The sequence below is a fragment of the Ovis aries genome, chromosome 2 (assembly GCF_016772045.2).
Source record: "Ovis aries strain OAR_USU_Benz2616 breed Rambouillet chromosome 2, ARS-UI_Ramb_v3.0, whole genome shotgun sequence".
In the NCBI taxonomy this organism is placed as follows: domain Eukaryota; kingdom Metazoa; phylum Chordata; class Mammalia; order Artiodactyla; family Bovidae; genus Ovis; species Ovis aries.
The window spans coordinates 160539250-160548706 of record NC_056055.1 but is presented as its reverse complement, the minus strand read 5'-3'; the positions used below and the strand labels follow the sequence as shown (position 1 = coordinate 160548706).

At 44.3% G+C, this 9457-nt stretch overlaps 1 protein-coding gene across 4 annotated transcripts in view; it reads left to right on the top strand.

Moving 5' to 3' along the window:
* Nucleotides 1–243: 243 nt before the first annotated feature.
* Nucleotides 244–9457, top strand: part of LYPD6B (LY6/PLAUR domain containing 6B) — a 252349-nt gene continuing 243135 nt past the window's right edge. For all 4 annotated transcript variants that reach the window (XM_015093424.4, XM_060409978.1, XM_015093423.4 and 1 more), the window contains exon 1: nt 244–410. The gene's annotated coding sequence lies outside the window, so the exon portion shown is untranslated. The remainder of the gene's footprint in view (nt 411–9457) is intronic.

The window sequence follows — 9457 nt, the reverse complement described above, 5'->3', positions numbered from 1 at the left end:
TGGCCTCTCCTTTTCCTGTTCAGGGGGTTCCGGCTCCCACGCTCCGTGATCCATTTCTCCAGTGGGCCAGGCTGTGTGGAAACGGGCCGGGTCCTGGCCCCTCTCCCGCACTAACTGTCCCAGGTGTCACTTATTACGCGGCGGCCCGGGCCCCCCTTCCACCCCGCGGAGGATCGCGAAGGAGCCCCGCGCTGCTGGCAGCGGGCGGGGCCCACCTGTCCCGGCCCTGCCCCGCCCCTTCCCGGGCGCCCCAGGTGGCTCGGGGCGGGGAGGAGCCGCACCCCGCCCCGTCCCTCCCTGCGCGGCCACACCAAGGCCGGCCCGCAGCGAGCGCGCTCTGCGCTAGGACTGGGACCTGAGAGCCGGGAGCCGGGCTGGCGCGCGGAGGCCCGGCGAGCGCGGCGGCGCAGGTGAGCGGGACAGGCGCACCGCGCTGGGGGCGGCGGGCCCCCGAGCCCGGTCCCTGCGGGGCCGCGCGGCCGCGGTGGGCAATGCGGGCGCCCCTGCCCGGCGCCGCCGGGGAGCGGGGGCGCCAGGCGCGCGGCACAGCTGAGGGGTCGGGGTCGCGTCGCCGCCTGGGGGCGAACAGATGCGAATATCTGCCCGGGACCAGGCTGGGGTGGGCGCGGGACATGATCCGGCTGCGCGGGTCTCTGAGCGGCCTGGGCAGTGCGGAGCCAGGGTTTGCGGGGCGCTGGTGGGGAGAGCAGGGGGCCGGCGGCTGCGGAGAGCGCGGGGTTGGGCGGGGGGTTCGGCGGCGGGGGAGCCCGGGCGAGCTCCCGCCTCTCTCTCGGCGGCGCTTCCCGGGCCCGCGCAGGTGCCGCTGCTGCTTCTGCCCGGGTCTTCTGGCGCTGGTGTTGAGGATCCGACAGACACCTGGGTTAGTTACCTGCGGCTTCCAGAAGACTGGGTATGCAGGCTGCTCTGACTGCAGGGGGCCGAGGCTGTCAGGGTCCATCCAGGTCTGTGTGTCCTGGGGCGCTGTCGGTGTTGGGGTGGAGGCGGAGGGTTGCGCTCCATCTCCCAGGCCCTGGCCATCAGAGCGATAAAGTGGAAAAGGTGTAGAATTTAAATTCTAGTTAATAGCTGTGTGACCTCGAGCAGGTTACTTAATTTCGCTGATTCTGTTTGCTCAGAGGTAAGACGGGTATTATAATCATCACAACAGTTAAGTTATAAGATATTTGTAAAATCCATAGTAGATTACTTGATGAGAATTCTCTCCATTTTTTTCTGTATCTAGTTAATGTAACACTTTGTGCCTCCCAGAGGTTCAAATTCATTTCTGAACAGAAAAGAAACAGACGAGGTTCAGATTACCCTCCTTTAGGAGGAAAGGCGGTGATGGTGGTGTGTGTTTTGTTCCCGGAGAAGGCAATGGCACCCCACTCCAGTCCTCTTGCTTGGAAAATCCCGTGGACGGAGGAGCCTGGTAGGCTGCAGTCCATGGGGTCGCTAAGAGTCGGACAGGACTGAGCGGCTTGACTTTCACTTTTCACTTTCATGCATTGGAGAAGGAAATGGCAACCCACTCCAGTGTTCCTGCCTGGAGAATCCCAGCGACGGGGGAGCCTGGTGGGCTGCCGTCTATGGGGTCGCACAGAGTCGGACAGGACTGAAGCGACTTAGCAGCAGCAGCAGGCCTCCTCCAGGCTATCTTAGTTGCCACCACCATCCTAGAAGCCAAGTTTTGAGAAGTGACAGCGCCCAGGTCCTGAATGTAGAAGGGATGGTAACAGTTTGTTTTCAACATTATTGACTGTATTTGTCAGAATTCTTTTCTTTGGATTGTGTTATAGTCACTTGAAAATTGCCTTATGCTATATTGAAATTGCGGAGAAGGCGATGGCACCCTACTCCAGTACTCTTGCCTGGAAAATCCCATGGATGGAGGAGCCTGGTGGGCTGCAGTCCATGGGGTCACGACTTAGCAGCCAGCAGCATATTGACACTGACTGAATCACATAAATGAAAAGGCTGAGGGTTTCATCTGCAGGCATAGCTTGATCCAGGGCACACATAAGGTGGCATGGCTATTTCTCTCTCTCGCGTGTATCTTAGCTCTTTCCCCGCTATGTTGACTGCTTCTTCGTATGGCGTGATAAAAAGCACTGGTACCTTCAGGCTTATCTCTTCCTTTGTGGGAGGGGAAGGGGGGGATGTCTTTCTCTTCTTCCATCTCCTCCATCCTAACAGATCTTATCGATATACTAGACTAAAACTGGGCCAAGCCATCTCCATGGACAGGGAGTGGGTTTTCACCATAAGAGTGGGTACTTTGCTCAGGTGCCACTATGAAAGACAGCTGCACCCCAGCTTCTGGGGATTGGACAAGGATAGTTTCCAGGCAGATAAAAATAGGACCTGTTCATTGTACTGTCCCAGCCTTTGCTCACCACCACCTAAAGGAAGTCTTTGGTAGAATACAGACAGCCTGTGTGCCATATTCCATCTGTCAGTTGTCAAGGCTTATCCAAGGCATGGAAGGCGTCCTGCATATTCATCCTTTGATTTCTTATTTTGCTGTTTGCTTGTTGGTTCATTCATTCATTCAGCATTTAGTAAGTGCCCAGTGTATGGCAGGGCCTCTGCCAAGGGTGAAAATGTTTGCCTTTGAGAATTTCACAGTTTAGTTGGAGAGTTTCACAGTTTAGTTCACAGATGTGCAGATAACAGAGTCTGTGACTGTTTAACTATCTGGGGACAACCAAAGCCTTCCCAAGGAAACTAGTTGAGCTCTGAATCAGAGATAAGTAGAGCTGCTCTAGGAGGAAAAGTTGGAGGGACTTCCCAGGCCAAGTGGTGGGTACTCTCTGTTGTAAGTAGCATTGTTTAGGTTTATGTGACTGTTTGCTTAAGAAGTCTAGAGGTGGGTGGTTCAAAACAGCCACAGTTTGGGGTTGGCTTCTTGAAGATTCTCTAAGTTTCTGCCCTGCCACAGGGTGACTGGAGCTCCATCATGCCTTCACATGCTAACATCTAAAACAAAAAGGGAGGGAGAGGGCTTGCTTTTCAGTGATTATCTAGACAACGAAAGTCATAATTCCTCAGAAGTTCCCTATGTCGCTGGCCAGAATGGTCATATGTCCATGCTCAACCATCAATGGAAAAGGAGGTGAGGGTGGCTGTGATTGTTGTGGCCAGGCTGTGCTCCGGAGCTGGGGGAGGGTCACCTTCCCTGAGCACATTGGTGTCAGAATTCTGTTAGCTAGGCAGAAAGCGAAACTGCCTGTCGGGCTGTTAGTAGGCAGTCATCCGAGTCTCCCAGAGGTGGTGACAGATGATGAAAGACATGGCCTTGTGGGCAGACAGGAGAAGCTCAGGACAATAGGAGACGTCTAGGGTGTGGCCGAGGGAGGGAAGGGGCTGAGGCTGGAGGTGCTGGTAGAGACAAGAAAACCACTCTGGGCATCACTAAGAAGCCTAAATCTCAGTCCCATCCCTCAAAGAACTTACGCTTAGAACCTGGTGAAGTGTTTGAATCTTTCATACGTTCATAGTGATGGCAATGGTGGCTGACTCTATTAGGTTAATTGTGGGGTGGTTTAGGTGGAGGAGTTTGGGGCCGGGCTGAGAATAGTTAGAAAAAGCCTCCCACCCCCCAGCACCCGGTCACCCTCTCCTCATCCCTTATTGGGAACATCTGCTCTCAATCAGGGCTTTTCAGTGTTATTACCTGTCTTCAAACTAACAGCTGGTATTCGGTGAAGATGCAGTTAGCGGCGGGTCCGGGATTAGAGACTGATTCTCCTGATGATAGTCCAGCAAGTGGATACTTTATAACTCTGTTCAGTAGGAAACCAGCCTCTACTGTCCACTGCTTTTGGAGCATTTCTCCTGTTTTCGTTGAAGTTTGAAGTGAGCTGCTGTTTGTTTCCATTTGACATGGTGGACACGGTGCGCGTTTGGCGTTAGATTGGGCCACCGGGGTGCTACTTCTCATGATCCTTCATCCTCAGTATCTACTTAGCATAGAACTTGGCAGAAAGATCTAGTCACTAATCCTGGAAGAAAGGAGGGAGTGGAAGGTAGCATATTTTGTTGTTTCCGTCAGCTGTCCTGCCCAGGATCCCTGAAAGACTGTGAGGGGATGAAGCAGGAGATGCCTTGGGCAGTCAGTTCACTCATACATATTTATTGAACACCCACTGTATGGCAGACACTGCTCTGGGGATACAAAAAAAAAAGTATATGAGAAGGACAAAGTCTGTGTTCTCATGGAGCTCACACTTTGCTGGAATGAGATATAGCTGTCTCCTGTGTCAGGTGATGAGAAGTCCTATAATGAAAAATAGGTTAAGACAAGACTGCAGTAGTAGTTGGAAACAGCTGTGCGCAGTGCTGGACATCATCAAGGTTTAGTATCTCTCTGGTTTCCAGCAGAGAAATGTGGCTTGTGCAGGTATGGTGTTGGGGAAAAAAGACCTTCACGTGGAGGAAGAGGATTACATATTGAATAACTTGATCTTAAAGAATTTGTTTCATGCAGAATCTCTTTGTTTGCTATACCTCACATTATCCCCAAAACATGATTTTTAATGACTTACAAAACATGGTGCCAGGTGACGAAATAAGTGAAGAAATATGAGCAAAGGGAAAATAAGGGTCATTTCTTTCATCATTGTGTTCCATAATTGTTTAGATTTGGTAGCAGGGAAAGAAAGTAGGGTGATTAAAAATGATTCATACTCAGGGTTCATTATTTAAAAGGTGACAGAGTAAAGTTTCGATGTCCCAAAGTTATAACTCATTTGGGTGTGTGTGAAAAGAGCTAGTTTTATTTGATAGGAAAAAATAGTCTCTTTATTAAAGTTGTGCATGCAAATTATCTTCTGAGTTCAAAGAAAATTAATAGTATTATTTTTAAGGCCAGTTTAAAGTGCCCAAAGGTTACCAGAGATCAAAAGCCTAATTCCAAAATCAAAGCAATATAGTATAAAAAATTAGTGAGAAGTTGAGTTTGGTCTGATTACTAGCTGGGAAAAATATACAGATTCAAATAAAAATTTATAAAATAGAAGTGTTATGCAAAGGTAATTTTGATTACCTATTTTTATTGGGTTGTTTGTTTCCTTATTGAGTTTTAAGAGTTCTTTACATAATCTGGGCTTCCCTAGTGGCTCAGATGGTAAAGAAACTGCCTGCAATGTGGGAGACCTGAGTTCAGTCCCTGGGTCAGGAAGATCCACTGGAGAAGGAAATGGCAACCCACTCCAATATTCTTACCTGGAGAATTCAATGGACAGGGGAGCCTGATGGCTACAGTCTACTGGGTCACAAAGAGTCAGACATGACTGAGTGACTAATACTAATACTACGTAATCTGGATATATATCTTGTGTCAGAAATGATTTTCAGAGAAATTCTGGCAGCCTGTGCTAATCTTTTTATTCCCATAGCAGTGTCTTTCTTAGGGCAAAAGATTTTAAACCTTGGTAAACCAATTTATCAGTCTTTTCTTCTGAAAGTTTTCTACTGCATTTTCTTCACAGTTCTGTGTTTTACATTTAGATATAGGATTCATTTGGGGTTAATTTTGTGTAACATGTAAACTTTGAGTCAAGCAATTTTTTTTCATAGCATGTGGAATTCTAGTTCTTTCAGCACAATTTGTTGAAAAGACTATTTTTTTCCCTATTGAGTTGTCTTGCTATTTTGTTGATAATCAGTAAGGTTATAATCAAAGGTTTATTTTTGGATTGCCAGTTTTATTCCATTGATCTTAATGCCTACTTTATACCACCACTACACTGTCTTGATACTGTGACTTTATAATAAATTTTGAAAGTCCTCCGATTTTATTCCTTTTCAACCTCATTACGGCTCTCCTAGTTCCTTTGCCTTTTCATGTAAATTGTAGAGATCTACAAAAAATCCTGCTGGGATTTTGAGTGGGATTGCACTGTATCTATAGATTCATTAGGAAGAACTGACATCTTAGAATATTGAGTGTTCCAGTCATGAACACAGTATGGCCTCTCTATTTCTGGTTTTATTTTTCTATCAGCACTCAGTACTTTTCAGGATATAGATCTTCCACATGTTTTGTTAGATTTATACTCAAGTGTTTCACTTTTGATATTGTTTTTGTTGCTCATATACAGAAATACAATAGATTTTGTATGTTGACATTGTATTCTGTTACCTTGCTAAAGTCAGTTATTGTTGTAGGAGGTTTATTTGTAAATTCTTTGGGATTTTTTACATATGCAGTCATATCATCTGTGAATAAAGACATCTTTATTTCTTCCTTTCCAGTCTGGTTGCCTTTTATTTCTTTTTCTTGACTTAATCAACTGGTTAAGAATTTTAGTTGAATGTTGAATAGGAGTGATGAGAGAATGTCCTTGTTTCTTATAATAAGGGCAAAATAATCTTTCACGATGAAATATGGTGTTAGCTAAGTTTTCCACCTGAGGTTAAGGAATTTCCCTTTTATTCTAGTTTACTGAGTTTTTATTATGGATGGATTTTTAATTTTGTTGAATACTTTTTTCCCCATCTGTTGACAGGATCATGTGATTTATTCATATTCACTGTGGTGAGTTCAGTTCAGCTCAGTCGTGTCCGACTCTTTGCAACCCCATGAATCGCAACACACCAGGCCTCCCTGTCCATCACCAACTCCTGGAGTTTACCCAAACTCATGTGCATCGAGTCGGTGATGCCATTCAGCCATCTCATCCTCTGTCATCCCCTTCTCCTGCCCTCAATCCCTCCCAGCATCAGGGTCTTTTCCAATGCCTCAACTGTTCGCATGAGGTGGCCAAAGTATTGGAGCTTCAGCATCAGTCCTTCCAATGAACACCCAGGACTGATCTCCTTTAGGATGGACTGGTTGGATGTCCTTGCAGTCCAAGGGACTCTCAAGAGTCTTCTCCAACACCACAGTTCAAAAGCATCAATTCTTCAGCACTCAGCTTTCTTCACAGTCCAACTCTCACATCCATACATGACCACTGGAAAAACCATAGCCTTGACTACACGGACCTTTGTTGGCAAAGTAATATCTCTGCTTTTGAATATACTATCTATATTGGTCATAACTTTACTTCCAAGAAGTAAGCATCTTTTAATTTCATGGCTGCAATCACCATCTGCAGTGGGTTACACTGATTGCTTTTCAACTGTTGAAACAGCTTTGTGTTCCTAGGATAAATCCTACTTGATTGTGATGTATTTTTGGAAGAGACTCTGTAGGACTGCTATTATGTCTTCCTTCAGTGTTTGGTAGAATTCATTAGTGAAACCATCTTGGCCTAGAGTTTTCTCTGATGGAAGGTTTTTAAACTACAAATTTAACTTCTTTAGTAGATATAGGACAATTCTGGCTACCCAGTTTTTCTTGATAAGTTTCAATTGTTTTATTTTCCAAGGAATTGGTGGTCTTCACCTAAGCTGTCAAATTTATGGATATAGAATTGTTTGTGGTATTCTTCTGTTAGCCATTTAATGTCTTTGGGGTCTGTAGTGATGTTCCCCATTTCATTTCTGATACTGGAAATTTGTGTCTTCAATAATTTTCTTAGTCTCTCTAGAAGTTTATCAACTTTATTGACCTTTCAAAGATCCAGACTTTAATTTCATTGATTTTGTATCTTTTTCTGTTTTCTTTTTTTCCTCCAAGCTTATTTATTTTTAATTGAAGGAAATTTTGTTTTCAATTTTATTGATTTCTGTTCTAGTTTATTTCCTTCCTTCACCTTGCTTTGGGTTTAATTTACACTCCTGTTTTCTTAAGGGGTAAGCTCTTATTACTGATCTGAGACTTTTCCTCTGTTTTAATATAAGCATTTAGTGCTGTAAATTTCCCTTTCACCACTGCTTTAGCTGCATTCCACAATTTTGAGATGTGTATTTTTGTTTATTTGAATTAAAATATTTAAAATTTTTCTTTGAGACTTCCTCTTGACTCATGTGTTATTTTAAAGTATGTCATTTAATTTTCAAGTACTTGGGAATTTTCCCAAAGTCTTCCTATTACTGATTTCTAGTTTAATTCTATTATTATCTCATAATATAATTTGCATGATTTTTATTCTAAGTTTGTTCACATTTATTTTATGGCCCAGAATATGGTTTATGGTGAATATTCAGTTGAAAATATTCTGTATTCTTATTGCTGGTTAGAATATTTGGGAAATATTGAGTTGTCTGATAAGTTTGTTCAGGTCTCTTATGTTCTTATTGACTATCTACTTCTTTTATCAATAAGAGAAGCATGTTAGACTCTCCAACTACAGTTGCGGATTTTAAAGTTTCTTTTAGTTCTATCACAGTTTTTGATTCACATATCTCGACCATTTGTTCTTAAGTGCAACTTTAATAATGTAATAGTCAGTTGTTTTACCAGTGAAAGCAAGTTTATTCAGAAGTAGTTAGAGGAATTGCAATTCAGAATATGTGAACTATGGTGGGCCATATGCAAATCCAAAGAACATGGAAAGGGAACTTGCTTTTATAGGAAAAAGCAGAAACTTGAGAAGGGCTCTAATAACCAAAGAGTTTTTTTGTAGTAAGCCGAGAGTCCGTTGTGTGGAGGCTTCTCATCGGTTGTATTGCTATAGTCCCTGACTGGGCATCCTCCAGAGTGAAGTTTTCTTGTCTCTGCTGTATAGTAGTCAACACCTTCCTGTTTGTAGTTAATTTATGACGTGTGGTAGGGAGTGAGAGTTCCCCCTACAGGTCTGTCTCAACTCCAGTTTTAGCTGTGCGTGCTAAGTCTCTTTAGTCGTGTCTGACTCTTTGTGGCCCCGTGAACTGTAACCTACAGGCTTCTCTGTCCATGGGCTTTCCCAGGCAAGAATACTGGAGTGGGTTGCCATGCCCTCCTTCGGGGAATCTTCCCCACCCAGGGACTGAACCTTCTTCTCTTATGTCTCCTGCATTGGCAGGCAGGTTCTTTACCTCTAGTGCCCCCTGGGAAGTCAGGTTTCTTAAATTCCATAGTGGAAACAGTCTTAGGATTACATCCTCTTGGAAAACTGGTCCTGTTCTCATTATATAATAGTCCTCTTTATTCATGTTATAACTCCTTGCTCTGGGATCTACTTTGGGTGTTGATAATATAGCTACTCCTGCTTTCTTTTGCTTAGTGTTTGCATCCATATCTTTTCATGTTCTTTTTTTAAATTTTATTTTTTGTTTGGAGGAAAAGTGCTTTACAGTGTTGTGTTGGTTTCTGCCATACAACAACACAAATCAGCTGTAATTATACACTTCTTGGTCCCCAGTCACCTCCCCACCTCCCTGCCCCTGTCCCACACCTCCAGGTCATCACAGAGCACTAGGCTGGGCTCCCTGTGTTATAAAACAACTTCTTACCAGCTATCTGTTTTACACGTGATAATGTATATATATATATATATATATATATATGTCTATGCTACTTTTTTTCTATTCATTCCACTCTCTCCTTCCCCTGCTATGTCCACAAATCCACTCTATATCTGGGTCT